The sequence below is a fragment of the Carcharodon carcharias genome, chromosome 1 (genome assembly GCF_017639515.1).
Source record: "Carcharodon carcharias isolate sCarCar2 chromosome 1, sCarCar2.pri, whole genome shotgun sequence".
Taxonomy (NCBI): Eukaryota; Metazoa; Chordata; class Chondrichthyes; order Lamniformes; family Lamnidae; genus Carcharodon; species Carcharodon carcharias.
In genome coordinates, this window is record NC_054467.1 from 252,637,287 (window position 1) to 252,656,940 (window position 19,654).

The window sequence follows — 19,654 nt, forward strand, 5'->3', positions numbered from 1 at the left end:
GCGAATTATTTGCTGGATTTTGGTGATATGAATTATTTGGTGGATTTCGATGACTTGAATTAGCTGGTGAGTTTTGATGATGTGAATTAACTGGTGGGTATCGATGATGTGAATTAGTGTATGGGTGTTAATGTAGTGATTTATTTGGTGGGTTTTGATGATGTGAATTATTTGCTGGGTGTCGATGATATGAATTATTTGGAGGGTTTTGATGATTAGAATTATTTGGTGGGTTTTGATGATGTGAATAACTTGGTGGGTTTCAATGATGTGAATTAGCTTCTGGGTTTCCATGATGTGCATTATATGATGGGCTTAGATGATGTGAATTCCATGAAAGGGAGTCGATGATGTGAATTATTTGGTGGGTTTTGATTATGAGAATTATTTGGTGGGTTTCGATGATGTGAATTACCGGGTGGATTTCAATGATGTCAATTATTTAATGTGTTTTGATGATGTGAATTATTTGTTGTGTTTCGAGGATGTGAATTACTGTGTGGGTCTCAAAGTTGTTAATTATTTGGTGGGTTTTGATGATGTGAATGATTTGGTGGGTTTCGATGATGTGAATTATTTTATGGGTGTTGATGATCTGAATTATTTTGTGCGCGTCAATGATGTGAATTATTTGAATGGGTGTCAATGACGTGAATTAATTGCTGTGTTTCGATGACATGAATTATTTGGTGGGTTTCGATGATGTGAATTATTTATTTTCTGGGTGTGAATGAATTGAATTATTTGCTGGGTTTTAATGATGTGAATTATTTGGTGGATTTTGATGATTTGAATTAGCTGGTGGGTTTCGATGATGTGAATTAACCGGTGGTTTTCGATGATATGAAATATTTCCTGTGTTTCGATGATGTGAATTAATGTGTGGGTGTTAATGTTGTGAATTATTTGGTGCGTTTGAATTATGTGAATTTTTTGGTGGGATTCGTTGATGTGAATCATTTGGTGGGTTTTGATGATGTCAATTATTTGGTGCTTTTCGATGATTTGAATTAGCCGATGGGTTTCAATGATTTGAATTACCTGGTGGGTTTCAATGATGTGAATTAACTAGTGGGTTTTGATTATGATAATTATTTGGTGGGTTTTGATCATGTGAATTATTTGGTGGGTGTGGATGATGTGAATTATTTGAGAGTGTCATTGATGTGAATTGTTTGCTGGGTGTCAATGATGTGAATTATTTGGTGGGTGTTGATCATGTGAATTACATGGTGGATTTCGATGATGTGAATTATTTGGTGGGTTTGAAAAATGTGAATTATTTGGTGGGTTTCTATGATATTAATTATTAGGCAGGATTCGATGATGTGAATTATTTGGACGGTTCGGATGATGTGAATTATACGTTGGGTGTAAATGATGTGAATTATTTTACATGTGTTGATGATGTGAATTCCTTGGTGTGTGTGGATATTGTGAAATATTTGGAGAGTTTTAATTATGAGAATTATTTGTAAGTTTTCGATGATATGAATTTCTTGGTGGATTTCGATGATGTGAATTAGATGCTGGGTTTCCATGATGTGCATTATTTGGTGGGTTTTGATGATGTGAATTACCGGGTGGGTGTCAATGATGTGAATTATTTGGTGGGTGTCGATGATGTTAATTATTTATTGTTTTTCAATGAGGTGAATTACTTCGTGTGTTTTTAAGATGTGAATTATTTATTTGCAGGGTGTCAATGAATTGAATTATTTAATGGGTTTTGATATTGCGAATTATTTGATGCATTTTGATGATATGATTTATTTCGTGGGTTTTGATGATTTGAGTTAGCTGGTGGGTTTCAATAAAAAAAAAACTGCAGATGCTGGAAAACCAAAACAAAAACAGAATTACCTGGACAAACTCAGCAGGTCTGGCAGCATCGGCGGAGAAGAAAGAGTTGATGTTTCGAGCCCTTATGACCCTTCAACAGAACAGATGATTTCGATGATGTGAATTAACTGGTGAGTTTCGATGATGTGAATTAGTGTGTGGGTGTTAATGTTGTGATTTATGTGCTGGGTTTCGATGATGTGAATTATTTGGTGTGTTTCGATGGTGTGAAATATTTGGTTGTTTTTGATGATGTGAATTACTGAGTGGGTGTCAATGATGTGAATTATGTGGTGGGTTTCGATGATATGAATTATTTGGTGTTTTTCAATGAGGTGAATTATTTAGTGTGCTTTGATGATGGCAATTATTTATTTGCTAGGTGTGAATGAATTGAATTATTTGATGGATTTTGATGATTCAAATTATTCGCTGGGTTTTGATGATGTGTATTATTTGGTGGCTTTCAATGATTTGAATTAGCTGGTGGGTTTCAATGATGTGAATTATTTAACGGGCTTTGATGATCTGAATTATTTGGTTGGTTTCGATGATGTGAATTACTGTGTGGGTCTCAATGATGTGAATTATGTGATCGGTTTTTATGATGCGAATTATTTGGTTGGTTTCAATGATGTGAATTACCTAGTGGGTTTTGATGATGAGAATTATTTGGTGGGTTTTGATTAAGTGAATTATTTGGTGGGTTACGATGATGTGAATTACTTGGTGGGTTTCGATGATGTGAATTAGCTGCTGGGATTCCATGATGTGCATTATTTGGTGGGCTTCCATGATGTGAATTACCGAGTGGGTGTCAATGATGTGAATTATTTGATGGGTTTTGATGATGTAAATTATTTGGTGCGTTTCGATGATGTGAATCATTTGGTGGGTTTGGATGATGTAAATTAACTGTTGTGTTTTGATGATGTGAATTATTTATTTGCTGTGTGTGAATGAATTGATGAGTTTTGATGTGTTTTGATGATGCGAATTATTTGCTGGGTTTAATGCTGTGAATTATTAGGTGAGTTTCGATGATTTGAATTAGCTGGTGAGTTTCGATGATATGAAATATTTGCTGGGTTTCGATGATGTGAATTATAGTTTGGGTGTCAATGTTGTGAATTATTTGGTGGGTTTTGCTGATGTGAAATATTTGGTGCGTTTCGATGATCTGAATTGTTTGGTATTTTTTGATGATGTGAATTATTTGGTGGGATTCGATGATGTGAATTATTTGGTGTCAGCCAATGCAGTGAATAATTTGGTGGGTTTTGATGATGCAAATTATTTGGTGAGGTTTCATGATGTGAATTATTTGGTACGTTTCGATGGTGTGAAATATTTGGTGGGCTTCGATGATGTGAATTAACTGGTGTGATGTGAATTATTTGAATGGGTGTCGATGATGTGCTTTATATTGTGGGTTTTGATGATGTGAATTTACTGAATGGGTATCGATGATGTCAATTATTTGCTGTGTTTCGATTACGTGAATTATTTGATGGGTTTTGATGATGTGACTTATTTATTTGCTGGGTGTGAATGATTTGAAATATTTGATGGATTTTGATGATGCAAATTATTTGCTGGGTTTTGATGATGTGAATTATTTGGTGGATTTTGATGATGTGAATTAGTGTGTGGGTGTTAATGTTGTGAATTATTTGGTGGCTTTTGATGATGTGAATTAATTGGTGGGATTCAATGGTGTTAATTATTTGGTGGCTGTCGATGAAGTGAATTCCAGGGTGGATGTCAGTGATGTGAGTTATTTAATGGGCTTTGATGATCTGAATTATTTGGTTGGTTTTGATGATGTGAATTACTGTGTGGGTCTCAATGTTCTGAATTATTTGATGGATTTCAATGATTTGAATTACCTGGTGGATTTTGATGATGTGAATTATCTAGTGGGTTTCAATGACGAGAATTATTTGGTGCGTTTTGATGATGTGAATTATTTGGTGGGTTTCGATGATGTGAATTAGCTGTTGGGTTTCCATGATGTTCATTATTTGGTGGGTTTCGATTGTCTGAATTATTGGCTGGTTTTCCAAGATGGGAATTTCCTGGTGGGTTTTGATGATATGAATTATTTGGTGATTTTTGATGATGGGAATTATCTGGTGGATGTTGATGATGTGAATTACTTCGTGGGTTTTGATGTTGTGAATTACTTGGTGGGCTTAAATGTTATGAAATATTTGGTAGGTTTCAATTATATGAATGATTGGCTGGGTTTTGACGATGTGAATTATCTGGTAAATGTCGATGATGTGAATTTTTTGGTGGGTGCGGATGATGTGATATATTTGGTGGGTATGGATGATGTGAATTATTTGAAGGACGTCAATGATGTGCGTTATTTGGTGGGTGTCAATAATGTGAATTATTTGGTGGGTGTCAATTATATGAAAAATGTGGTGGGTTTGGATGATGTGAATTATTTGGTAGTTGTGGATGATGTGAGTTATTTTGTGAATGTCAATGATGTGAATAATTTGGTGGGTGTTGATCACTTTGAATTACATGGTGGATTTCAATGGCGTGAATTAGTTGGTGGATGTCGATCATGTGAATTATTTGGTGTGTGTGGATGATGTGATTTGTTGGTGCGTTTCAATGTTGTGAATTATTTAGCGGGTTCGAGGATGTGAAATATTTGTTGATTTTTGATGATGTGAATTATTTGGTGGGTTTGAATGATGTGAATTATTTGGTGGGTTTCTATGATGTTAATTATTTGGCAGGATTCGTTGATGTGAATTATTTTGACGATTGGGATGATGTGAATTATTTGTTGGGTGTAGGTGACGTGAATTATTTTATGCATGTTGATGATGTGAATGATTTGGTGGGTGTCGATTGTGTGAATTATTTGGTGGGTGTGGATAATGTGAAATATTTGGAGAGTTTCAATGATGAGAATTATTGGTGGGTTTTGATGATGTGTATTATTTGTTGGGTTTCGATGATGTGCATTAGTTCGTGGATTTCGATGATGTGAATTATATATTGCCTCTCGATGATGTGAATTATTTGTTGTGTTTTGATGATGTGAATTATTTTGTGGTTTTAGAAGATGTGAATTATTTTGCGGGTACCAATGATGGGACAAACCTGGTGAGTGACGATGATGGGAATTATTTGGTGGTTTTTGATTTTGTGAATTAATTGGTGGGTATCGATGATGTGAAATATTTGGTGGTTTTTGATGATGTGAATTATCTGGTGGATGTCGATGATGTGAATTTCTTGGTGGTTTTCATTGATGTGAATTGTTTGGTGGGTTTGTATGATGTGAATTATTTGGTGGGTGTGGATGAGGTCAATTATTTGAAGGGTTTCAATGATGTCAATTATTTGGTGGGTGTCAATGATGAGAATTATTTGATGGGTTTCAATGATGTGAAATATTTAGTGGGTTTCGATGATGTGAATTATTTGGTGGGTTTCGATGATGTGTATTATTTGGTGAGTTTTGATGAAGTGATTTATGTTGTGAGTTTCGATGATATGAATTTATTAAATGGGTATCAATGATGTGAATTATTTGGTGTGTTTGAATGACGCGAATTATTTGGTGTGTTTCGATGATGTGAATTATTTATTTGCTGGGTGTGAATGAATTGAATTATTTGCTGGGTTTTGATGATGCAAATTATTTGCTGGGTTTTGATGACGTGAATTATTTGGTGGGTTTCGATGATGTGAATTAACTGATGGGTTTCGAGGATGTGAAATATTTGCTGGGTTTCGATAATGTGAATTATTTGGTGGGTTTGGTTGATGTGAATTATTTGGTGCATTTCAATGAACTGAATTATTTGGTGTGTTTCAATGATGTGAATTATATGGTGGGTTTCGATAGTCTGAATTAGCTATTGGGAATCCATGATGTTCATTATTTGGTGGGTTTCGATGGTCTGATTTATTTGCTGGTTTTCCACGATGGGAATTTCCTGTTGCGTTTCGATGATATGGATTATTTGGTGGTTTTTGACTATGGGAATTATCTGGTGGATGTCGATGATGAGAATTATTTGGTGGTTGTGGGTAATGTGAATTATTTGGAGGGTTCTGAAGATGAGAATTATTTGGTGGGTTTTGAATATGTGAATTATTCTGTTGGTTTCTATGATGTGAATTAGCTTCTGGGTTTCCATGATGTGCTTTATTTGGTGGTTTTCGATGATGTGAATTCCTTGAATGGATGTCGATGATGTGAATTTTTTGGTGGGTGTGGACGATGTGAATTATTTGAAGTGTGTCAATGATGTGAATGATTTGGTGGGTTTGGATGATGTGAAATATTTGGTGGTTTTCATTGATGTGAATTTTTTGGTGGGTTTGTATGATGTGAATTATTTGGTGGGTGTGGATGAGGTCAATTATTTGAAGGGTTTCAATGATGTCAATTATTTGGTGGGTGTCAATGATGAGAATTATTTGGTGGGTTTCAATGATGTGAAATATTTAGTGGGTTTCGATGATGTGAATTATTTGGTGGGTTTCAATGATGTGTATTATTTGGTGAGTTTTGATGAAGTGATTTATATTGTGGGTTTCGATGATATGAATTTATTAAATGGGTATCGAGGATGTGAATTATTTGGTATGTTTGGATGACGTGAATTATTTGGTGGGTTTTGATGATGTGAATTATTTATTTGCTGGGTGTGAATGAATTGAATTATTTGCTGGGTTTTGATGATGCAAATTATTTGCTGGGTTTTGATGACGTGAATTATTTGGTGGGTTTCGATGATGTGAATTAACTGATGGGTTTCGAGGATGTGAAATATTTGCTGGGTTTCGATAATGTGAATTATTTGGTGGGTTTTGTTGATGTGAATTATTTGGTGCATTTCGATGAACTGAATTATTTGGTGTGTTTCAATGATGTGAATTATATGGTGGGTTTCGATGGTCTGAATTAGTTGTTGGGAATCCATGATGTTCATTATTTGGTGGGTTTCGATGGTCTGATTTATTTGCTGGTTTTCCACGATGGGAATTTCCTGTTGCGTTTCGATGATATGGATTATTTGGTGGTTTTTGACTATGGGAATTATCTGGTGGATGTCGATGATGAGAATTATTTGGTGGGTGTGGGTAATGTGAATTATTTGGAGGGTTCTGAAGATGAGAATTATTTGGTGGGTTTTGAATATGTGAATTATTCTGTTGGTTTCTATGATGTGAATTAGCTTCTGGGTTTCCATGATGTGCTTTATTTGGTGGTTTTCGATGATGTGAATTCCTTGAATGGATGTCGATGATGTGAATTTTTTGGTGGGTGCGGACGATGTGAATTATTTGAAGTGTGTCAATGATGTGAATGATTTGGTGGGTTTGGATGATGTGAAATATTTGGTGGTTTTCATTGATGTGAATTTTTTGGTGGGTTTGTATGATGTGAATTATTTGGTGGGTGTGGATGAGGTCAATTATTTGAAGGGTTTCAATGATGTCAATTATTTGGTGGGTGTCAATGATGAGAATTATTTGGTGGGTTTCAATGATGTGAAATATTTAGTGGGTTTCGATGATGTGAATTATTTGGTGGGTTTCGATGATGTGTATTATTTGGTGAGTTTTGATGAAGTGATTTATATTGTGGGTTTCGATGATATGAATTTATTAAATGGGTATCGAGGATGTGAATTATTTGGTATGTTTGGATGACGTGAATTATTTGGTGGGTTTTGATGATGTGAATTATTTATTTGCTGGGTGTGAATGAATTGCATTATTTGCTGGGTTTTGATGATGCAAATTATTTGCTGGGTTTTGATGACGTGAATTATTTGGTGGGTTTCGATGATGTGAATTAACTGATGGGTTTCGAGGATGTGAAATATTTGCTGGGTTTCGATAATGTGAATTATTTGGTGGGTTTTGTTGATGTGAATTATTTGGTGCATTTCGATGAACTGAATTATTTGGTGTGTTTCAATGATGTGAATTATATGGTGGGTTTCGATGGTCTGAATTAGTTGTTGGGAATCCATGATGTTCATTATTTGGTGGGTTTCGATGGTCTGATTTATTTGCTGGTTTTCCACGATGGGAATTTCCTGTTGCGTTTCGCTGATATGGATTATTTGGTTGTTTTTGACTATGGGAATTATCTGGTGGATGTCGATGATGTGAATTATTTGGTGGGTGTTGATAATGTGAATTATTTGGAGGGTTCTGAAGATGAGAATTATTTGGTGGGTTTTGAATATGTGAATTATTCAGTGGGTTTCTATGATGTGAATTAGCTTCTGGGTTTCCATGATGTGCTTTATTTGGTGGTTTTCGATGATGTGAATTCCTTGAATGGGTGTCGATGATGTGAATAATTTAATGGGTTTTGATGATGTGAATTATTTGTTGGGTTTCAAGGATGTGAATTACTGTGTGGGCTTCAATGATGTGAATTATTTGGTGGGTTTCAATGATGTGCAATATTTAGTGTGTTTCAATGATGTGAATTATTTGATGTGTTTCGATGATTTGAATTAACTGGTGAGTTTCGAAGATGTGAATAAGTGTGTGGATGTTAATGTTGTGAATTATTTGGTGAGTATTGGTGATGTGAATTATTTGGTGCATTTCGATTTTCTGAATTATTTGTTGTGTTTCAATTAAGTGATTTATTTGTGGGATTCGATGATGTGAATTAATTGGTGGGTGTCAAGCAAGTGAAATATTTGGTGGCTTTAGATAATACAAATTATTTGGTGCGTTTTGATGATGTGAAATTTGTGGTGGGCTTCGATGTTGTGAATTAACTGGTGGATATGGATGATGTGTATTATTTGGTGAGTTTTGTTGAAGTGATTTATATTGTGGGTTTCGATGATATGAATTTATTGAATGGGTATCGATGATGTGAATTATTTGGTGTGTTTGGATGACGTGAATTATTTGGTGGGTTTCGATGATGTGAATTATTTTGTGAGTGTCAATGATGTAAATTATTTGGTGGGTGTTGATCACATGAATTATTTGGTGGGTTTCAAGGATGTGAAATATTTGTTGGTTTTCGATGATTTGAATTATATGGTGGGTTTTGATGATGTGATATATTTGGTGGGTATGTATGATGTGAATTATTTGAAGGATGTCAATGATGTGCATTATTTGGTGAGTGGCAATGATGTGAATTATTTGGTAGGTGTGGATGATGTGAATTATTTTGTGAATGTCAATGATGTGAATAATTTGGTGGGTGTTGATCACTTTGAATTACATGGTGGATTTCAATGGTGTGAATTATTTGGTGGGTGTCGATCATGTGAATTATTTGGTGTGTGTGGATGATGTGATTTGTTGGTGCATTTCAATGTTGTGAATTATTTAGCGGGTTTCGAGGATGTGAAATATTTGTTTATTTTCGATGATGTGAATTATTTGGTGGGTTTGAATGATGTGAATTATTTGGTGGGTTTCTATGATGTTAATTATTTGGCAGGATTCGATGATGTGAATTATTTTGACGATCTGGATGATGTGGATTATTTGTTGGGTGTAGGTGATGTGAATTATTTTATGCTTGTTGATGATGTGAATTATTTGGTGGGTGTCGATGGTGTGAATTATTTGGGTGGGTGTGGATAATGTGAAATATTTGGAGAGTTTCGATGATGAGAATTATTGGTGGGTTTTGAAGATGTGTATTATTTGTTGGGTTTCGATGATGTGCATTTCTTCGTGGATTTGGATGATGTGAATTATATATTGCATCTCGATGATGTGACTTATTTGGTGGGTTTTGATGATGTGAATTATTTTGTGGTTTTCGATGATGTGAATTATTTTGTGGTTTTTGATGATTTGAATTAGCTGTTGGGTTTCGATGATGTGAATTAACCGGTGGGTTTCGATGATATGAAATATTTGCTGTGTTTCGATGGTGTGAATTAGTGTTTGGGTGTTAATGTTGTGAAATATTTGGTGTGTTTGAATGATGTGAATTTTTTGGTGGGCTTTGATGATCTGAATTATTTGGTTGGTTTCGATGATGTGAATTACTGTGTGGGTGTCAATGTTGTGAATTATTTGGTGGGTTTTGATGATGTGAATTATTTGGTGTGTTTCGATAATGTGAATTATTGTGTGGGTGTGAATGTTGTGAATTATTTTGTGGGTTTTGATGATGTCAATTATTTGGTGGGTTTCGATGATTTGTATTATTTGGTGAGTTTTGATGAAGTGATTTATATTGTGGGTTTCGATGATATGAATTTGTTAAATGGGTATCGATGATGTGAATTATTTTTTGTGTTTGGATGACACGAATTATTTGGTGGGTTTAGATGATGTGAATTATTTATTTGCTGGGTGTGAATGAATTGAATTATTTGCTGGGTTTTGATGATGCAAATTATTTGCTGGGGTTTGATGATGCAAATTATTTGCTGGGTTTTGAGGATGTGAAATATTTGCTGGGTTTCGATGATGTGAATTATTTGGTGGGTTTTGTTGATGTGAATTATTTGGTGCATTTCGATGAACTGAATTATTTGGTGTGTTTCAATGATGTGAATTATATGGTGGGTTTCGATGGTCTGAATTAGCTGTTGGGAATCCATGATGTTCATTATTTGGTGGGGTTCGATGGTCTGATTTATTTGCTGGTTTTCCACGATGGGAATTTCCTGTTGCGTTTCGATGATATGGATTATTTGGTGGTTTTTGACTATGGGAATTATCTGGTGGATGTCGATGATGTGAATTATTTGGTGGGTGTGGATAATGTGAATTATTTGGAGGGTTCTGAAGAAGAGAATTATTTGGTGGGTTTTGAATATGTGAATTATTCAGTAGGTTTCTATGATGTGAATTAGCTTCTGGGTTTCCATGATGTACTTTATTTGGTGGTTTTCGATGATATGAATTCCTTGGATGGGTGTCGATGATGTGAATAATTTAATGGGTTTTAATGATGTGAATTATTTGTTGGGTTTCAAGGATGTGAATTACTGTGTGGGTGTCAATGTTGTGAATTATTTGGTGGGTTTTGATGATTGAATTGTTTGGTGGGTGTGAATGATTTGACTTATTTGGTGGGTGTCAATTATATGAATAATGTGGTGGGTTTGGCTGATGTGAATTATTTGGTGGATGTGGATGATGTGAATTATTTTGTGAGTGTCAGTGATGTAAATTATTTGGTGGGTGTTGATCTCGTGAATTATTTCTTGGATTTTGATGATGTGAATTATTTGGTGGATCTGGATGATGTGAATTATTTTGTGAGTGTCAATGATGTAAATTATTTGGTGGGTTTCAAGGATGTGAAATATTTGTTGCTTTTCGATGATGTGAATTATTTGGTGGGTTTGAATGATGTGAATTATTTGGTGGGTTTCTATGATGTTAATTATTTGGCAGGATTCGTTGATGTGAATTAGTTTGACGATCTGGATGATGTGAATTATTTGTTGGGTGTAGATGATGTGAATTATTTTATGCGTGTTGATGATGTGAATTATTTCGTGGGTGTCGATGGTGTGAATTATTTGGTGGGTGTGGATAACGTGAATTATTTGGAGGTTTCTGAAGATGAGAATTATTTGGTGGGTTTTGAATATGTGAGTTATTCAGTGGGTGTCTATGATGTGAATTAGCTTCTGGGTTTCCATGATGTGCTTTATTTGGTGGTTTTCGATGATGTGAATTCCTTGAATGGGTGTCTTTGATGTGAATAATTTAATGGGTTTTGATTATGTGAATTATTTGTTGGGTTTCAAGTATGTGAATTACTGTGTGGTTGTCAATGTTGTGAATTATTTGGTGGGTTTTGATGATGTAAATTATTTGGTGGGTGTGAATGATGTGAATTATTTGAAGGATGTCAATGATGTGCGTTATTTGGTGGGTGTCAATGATGTGAATTATTTGGTGGGTGTCAATTATATGAAAAATGTGGTGGGTTTGGATGATGTGAATTATTTGGTAGTTGTGGATGATGTGAATTATTTTGTGAATGTCAATGATGTGAATAATTTGGTGGGCGTTGATCACTTGAATTACATGGTGGATTTCGATGATGTGAATTATTTGGTAGGTGTTGATCATGTGAGTTATTTGGTGTGTGTGGATGATGTGATTTGTTGGTGCGTTTCAATGTTGTGAATTACTTAGCGGGTTTCGAGGATGTGAAATATTTGTTAGTTTTCGATGGTGTGAATTATTTGGTGGGTTTCTATGATGTTAATTATTTGGCAGGATTCGTTGATGTGAATTATTTTGACGATCTGGATGATGTGAATTATTTATTGGGTGTAGATGATGTGAATTATTTTATGCGTGTTGACGATGTGAATGATTTGATGGGTGTCGATGGTGTGAATTATTTGGTGGGTGTGGATAATGTGAAATATTTGGAGAGTTTCGATGATGAGAATTATTGGTGGGTTTTGATGATGTGTATTATTTGTTGGGTTTCGATGATATGCATTACTTCGTGGATTTTGATGATGTGAATTATATATTGCATCTCAATGATGTGAATTATTTGGTGGGTTTTGATGATGTGAATTATTTTGTGGTTTTAGAAGACGTGAATTATTTTGTGGGTACCAATGATGGGATTTACCTGGTGAGTGACGATGATGGGAATTATTTGGTGGGTTTTGATTTTGTGAATTAATTCTTGGGTTTCGATGATATGAAATATTTGGTGGATTTTGACGATGTTAATTATCTGGTGGATGTCGATGATGTGAATTTTTTGGTGGGTGTCAATTATATGAATAATATGGTAGGTTTGGATGATGTGAATTATTTGGTGGATCTGGATGATGTGAATTATTTTGTGAGTGTCAATGATGTAAATTATTTGATGGGTGTTGATCACGTGAATTATTTGGTGGGTTTCATGGATGTGAAATATTTGTTGGTTTTCGATGATGTGAATTATTTGGTGGGTTTTGATGATGTGAATTACCGGATGGAAGTCAATGATGTGAATTATAGGGTGGTTTTGATGATGTGATATATTTGGTGGGTATGGATGATGTGAGTTATTTGAAGGATGTCAATGATGTGCATTATTTGGTGGGTGTCAATGATGTGAATTACTTGGTGGGTGTCAATTATATGAAAAATGTGGTGGGTTTGGATGATGTGAATTATTTGGTAGTTGTGAATTATTTTGTGAATGTCAATGATGTGAATAATTTGGTGGGTGTTGATCACTTTGAATTACATGGTGGATTTCGATGATGTGAATTATTTGGTGGGTGTCGATCATGTGAATTATTTGGTGGGTGTGGATGATGTGATTTGTTGGTGCGTTTCAATGTTGTGAATTACTTAGCGGGTTTCCAGGATGTGAAATATTTGTTGGTTTTCGATGATGTGAATTATTTGGTGGGTTTGAATGATGTGAATTATTTGGTGGGTGTGGATAATGTGAAATATTTGGAGAGTTTCGATGATGAGAATTATTGGTGGGTTTTGATGATGTGTATTATTTGTTGGGTTTCGATGATGTGCATTACTTCGTGGATTTCGATGATGTGAATTATATATTGCATCTCGATGATGTGAATTATTTGGTGGGTTTTGATGGTGTGAATTATTTGGTGGGTTTGAATGATGTGAATTATTTGGTGGGTTTCTATGATGTTAATTTTTTGGCAGGATTCGTTGATGTGAATTATTTTGATGATCTGGATGATGTGAATTATTTGTTGGGTGTCGATGATGTGAATTATTTGGTGGGTGTGCATAATATGAAATATTTGGAGAGTTTCAATGATGAGAATTATTGGTGGGTTTTGATGATGTGTATTATTTGTTGGGTTTTGATGATGTGCATTACTTCGTGGATTTCGATGATGTGAATTATATATTGCATCTCGATGATGTGAATTATTTGGTGGGTTTTGATGATGTGAATTATTTTGTGGTTTTCGATCATGTGAATTATTTTGTGGGTAACAATGATGGGATTTTCCTGGTGACTGACGATGATGGGAATTATTTGGTGGGTTTTGATTTTGTGAATTAATTCTTGGGTTTCGATGATATGAAATATTTGGTGGTTTTTGATGATGTGAATTATCTGGTGGATGTTGATGATGTGAATTTTTTGGTGGGTGCGGATGATGTGAATTATTTGAAGGGTGTCAATGATGTGAATGATTTGGTGGGTTTCGATGATGTGAACTATTTGATGGTTTTCATTGATGTGAATTCTTTGGTGGGTGTGGATGAGGTCAATTATTTGAAGGGTTTCAATGATGTCAATTATTTGGTGGGTGTCAATGATGAGAATTATTTGGTGGGTTTCAATGATGTGAAATATTTAGTGGGTTTCGATGATGTGAATTATTTGATGGGTTTCGATGATTTGAATTAACTGGTGAGTTTCGAAGATGTGAATAAGTGTGTGGATGTTAATGTGGTGAATTATTTGGTTGGTTTTGGTGATGTGAATTATTTGGTGCATTTCGATGATCTGAATTATTTGTTGTATTTCAATGATGTGAATTATTTGTGGGATTCGAAGATGTGAATTATTTGGTGGGTGTCAAGCAAGTGAAATATTTGGTGGGTTTAGATTATACAAATTATTTGGTGCATTTTGATGATGTGAAATATGTTGTGGGCTTCGATGTTATGAATTAACTGTTGGGTTTTGATGATGTGTATTATTTGGTGAGTTTTGATGAAGTGATTTATATTGTGCGTTTCGATGATTTGATTTTATTAAATGGGTATCGATGATATGAATTACTTGGTGTGTTTGGATGACGCGAATTATTTGGTGGGTTTTGATGATGTGCATTATTTTTTTGCTGGGTGTGAATGAATTGAATTATTTGCTGGATTTTGATGATGCAAATTATTTGCTGGGTTTCGATGATGTGAATTAACTGATGGGTTTCGATGATGTGAAATATTTGGTGGGTTTTGTTGATGTGCGTTAATTGGTGCATTTCGATGAACTGAATTATTTGGTGTGTTTCAATGAGGTGAATTATTTGGTGGGTGTCGATGGTCTGAATTAGCTGTTGGGAATCCATGTTGTTCATTATTTGGTAGGTTTCGATGGTCTGAATTATTTGCTGGTTTTCCACGATGGGAATTTCCTGATGCGTTTCGATGATATGGATTATTTGGTGATTTTTGACCATGGGAATTATCTGGTGGATGTCGATGATGTGAATTATTTGGAGAGTTCTGAAGATGAGAATTATTTGGTGGGTTTTGAATATGTGAATTATTCGGTGGGTTTCAATGATGTGAATTAGCTTCTGGGTTTCCATGATGTGCTTTATTTGGTGGTTTTCGATGATGTGAATTCCTTGAATGGGTGTCGATGATGTGAATAATTTAATGGGTTTTGATGATGTGAATTATTTGTTGGGTTTCAAGTATGTGAATTACTGTGTGGGTGTCAATGATGTGAATTATTTGGTGTGTTTTGATGATGTGAATTATTTGGTGGGTGTGGATGATGTGAATTATTTGAAGGGTGTCAATGATGTGAGTTATTTGGTGGGTCTCAATGATGTGGATTATTTGGTGGGTGTCAATTATATGAATAAAGTAGTAGGTTTGGATGATGTGAATTATTTGGTAGATGTGGATGATGTGAATTATTTTGTGAGTGTCAATGATGTAAATTATTTGGTGGGTGTTGATCACGTGAATTATTTGGTGGGTTTCAAGGATGTGAAATATTTGTTGGTTTTCGCTGATGTGAATTATTTGGTGGGTTTCAAGGATGTGAATTATCGGATGGAAGTCAATGATGTGAAATATTTGGTGGGTTTTGATGATGTGATATATTTGGTGGGTATGGATGATGTGAATTATTTGAAGGATGTCAATGATGTGCATTATTTGGTGGGTGTCAATGATGTGAATTATTTGGTGGGTGTCAATTATATGAAAAATGTGGTGGGTTTGGATGATGTGAATTATTTGGTAGTTGTGGATGATGTGAATTATTTTGTGAATGTCAATGGTGTGAATAATTTGGTCGGAGTTGATCACTTTGAATTGCATGGCGGATTTCAATGATGTGAATTATTTGGTGGGTGTCGATCATGTGAATTATTTGGTGATTGTGGATGATGTGATTTGTTGGTGCGTTTCAATGTTGTGAATTATTTAGCGGGTTTCGAGGATGTGAAATATTTGTTGGTTTTCGATGATGTGAATTATTTGGTGGGTTTGAATGATGTGAATTATTTGGTGGGTTTCTATGATGTTAATTATTTGGCAGGATTCGTTGATGTGAATTATTTTGACGATCTGGATGATGTGAATTATTTGTTGGGTGTAGATGATGTGAATTATTTTATGCATGTTGATGATGTGAATTATTTCGTGCGTGTTGATGGTGTGAATTATTTGGCATGTGTGGATAATGTGAATTATTTGGAAGGTTCTGAAGATGAGAATTATTGGTGGGTTTTGAAGATGTGAATTATTCGGTGGGTTTCAATGATGTGAATTAGCTTCTGGGTTTCCATGATGTGTTTTATTTGGTGGTTTTCGATGATGTGAATTCCTTGAATGGGTGTCGATGATGTGAATAATTTAATGGGTTTTGATGATGTGAATTATTTGTTGGGTTTCAAGTATGTGAATTACTGTGTGGGTGTCAATGTTGTGAATTATTTGGTGGGTTTTGATGATGTGAATTATTTGGTGGGTGTGAATGATGTGAATTATTTGAAGGGTGTCAATGATGTGAGTTATTTGGTGGGTGTCAATGATGTAAATTATTTGGTGGGTGTCAATTATATGAATAATGTGGTGGGTTTGGGTGATGTGAATTATTTGGTGGATGTGGATGATGTGAATTATTTTGTGGGTGTCAATGATGTAAATTATTTGGTGGGTGTTGATCTCGTGAATTATTTCTTGGATTTTGATGATGTGAATTATTTGGTGGATCTGGATGATGTGAATTATTTTGTGAGTGTCAATGATGTAAATTATTTGGTGGGTGTTGATCACGTGAATTATTTGGTGGGTTTCAAGGATGTGAAATATTTGTTGGTTTTCGATGATGTGAATTATTTGGTGGGTTTTGATGATGTGATATATTTGGTGGGTATGGATGATGTGAATTATTTGAAGGATGTCAATGATGTGCATTATTTGGTGGGTGTCAATTATATGAAAAATGTGGTGGGTTTGGATGATTTGAATTATTTGGTAGTTGAGGATGATGTGAATTAGTTTGCGAATGTCAATGATGTGAATAATTTGGTGGGCGTTGATCACTCGAATACATGGTGGATTTCGATGATGTGAATTATTTGGTGGGTGTCGATCATATGAATTATTTGGTGGGTGTGGATGATGTGATTTGTTGGCGCGTTTCAATGTTGTGAATTATTTAGCGGGTTTCGAGGATGTGAAATATTTGTTGGTTTTCGATGATGTGATTATTTGGTGGGTTTGAATGATGTGAATTATTTGGTGGGTTTTTATGATGTTAATTATTTGGCAGGATTCATTGATGTGAATTATTTTGACGATCTGGATGATGTGAATTATTTGTTGGGTGTAGCTGATGTGAATTATTTTATGCATGTTGATGATGTGAATTATTTCGTGGGTGTCGATGGTGTGAATTATTTGGTGGGTGTGGATAATGTGAAATATTTGGAGAGTTTCGATGATGAGAATTAATTGGTGGGTTTTGATGATGTGTATTATTTGTTGGGTTTCGATGATGTGCATTACTTCGTGGATTTTGATGATGTGAATTATATATTGCCTCTCGATGTGAATTATTTGGTGGGTTTTGATGATGTGAATTATTTTGTGGTTTTAGAAGATGTGAATTATTTTGTGGGTACCAAAGATGGGATTTACCTGGTGAGTGACGATGATGGGAATTATTTGGTGGGTTTTGATTTTGTGAATTAATTCTTGGTATCGATGATGTGAAATATCTGGTGGTTTTTGACGATGTGAATTATCTGGTGGATGTCGATGATGTGAATTTTTTGGTGGGTGCGGATGATGTAAATTATTTGAAGGGTGTCAATGATGTGAGTTATTTGGTGGGTGTGAATGATGTGAATTATTTGGTGGGTGTCAATTATATGAATAATGTGGTAGGTTTGGATGATGTGAATTATTTGGTGGATGTGGATGATGTGAATTATTTTGTGAGTGTCAATGATGTAAATTATTTGGTGGGTGTTGATCACGTGAATTATTTGGTGGGTTTCAAGGATGTGAAATATTTGTTGGTTTTCGATGATGTGAATTATTTGGTGGGTTTGAATGATGTGAATTATTTGGTGGGTTTCTATGATGTTAATTATTTGGCAGGATTCGATGGTGTGAATTATTTGGTGGGTGTGGATAATGTGAAATATTTGGAGAGTTTCAATGATGAGAATTATGGGTGGGTTTTGATGATGTTTCGATGATGTGAATTAGATGCTTAGTTTCGATGACGTGAATTATTTATTTGCAGCGTGTCAATGAATTGAATTATTTGATGGCTTTTGATGTTGTGAATTATTTGCTGGATTTTGATTATATGAATTATTTGGTGGGTTTTGATGATTTGAATTAACTGGTGGGTTTTAATGATGTGAATAAGTGTGTGGATGTTAATGTTGTGAATTATTTGGCAGGTTTTGCTGATGTGAATTATTTGGTGCATTTCGATGATCAGAATTATTTGTTGTGTTTCAATGATGTGAATTATTTGGTGGGATTCGATGATGTGAATTATTTGGTGGGTGTCAAGCAAGTGAAATATTTGGTAGTTTCTGATGATACAAATTATTTGGTGCATTTTGTTGATGTGAAATATGTGGTGGGCTTTGATGCTGTGAATTGACTGGTGGGTTTCGATGATGTGTATGATTTGGTGAGTTTTGATGAAGTGATTTATATTGTGGGTTTCGATGATACGAATTTATTGAATGGGTATCGATGATGTGAATGTGTGTGTCAATGATGTAAATTATTTGGTGGGTGTTGATCACATGAATTATTTGTTGGATTTCGATGATGTGACTTATTTGGTGGATGTGGATGATGTGAATTATTTTGTGAGTGTCTATGATGTAAATTATTTGGTGGGTGTTGATCACATGAATTATTTGGTGGGGTTCAAAGATGTGAAATATTTGTTGCTTCTCGATGATGTGAATTATTTTGTGGGTTTTGATGATGTGATATATTTGGTGGGTATGGATGATGTGAATTATTTGAAGGATGTCAATGATGTGCGTTATTTGGTGGGTGTCAATGATGTGAATTAACTGATGGGTTTCGATGATGTGAATTATCTGGTGGGTTTTGATGATGTGAATTAACTGATGGGTTTTGATGGTGTGAAATATTTGCTGTGTTTCGATGATGTGAATTGTTTGGTGGGTTTTGTTGATGTGAATTATTTGGTGCATTTCGATGAACTGAATTATTTGGTGTGTTCCAATGAGGTGAATTATTTGGTGGGTTTCGATGGTCTGAATTATTTGCTGGTTTTCCACGATGGGAATTTCCTGGTGCGTTTCGATGATATGGATTATTTGGTGGTTTTTGACTTTGGGAATTATCTGGTGGATGTCGATGATGCGAATTATTTGGTGGGTGTGGATAATGTGAATTATTTGGAGGGTTCTGAAGATGAGAATTATTTGGTGGGTTTTGAAGATGTGAATTATTCGGTGGGTTTCAAAGATGTGAATTAGCTTCTGGGTTTCCATGATGTGCTTTATTTGGTGGTTTTCGATGATGTGAATTCCTTTGAATGGGTATCGATGATGTGAATAATTTAATGGGTTTTGATGATGTGAATTATTTG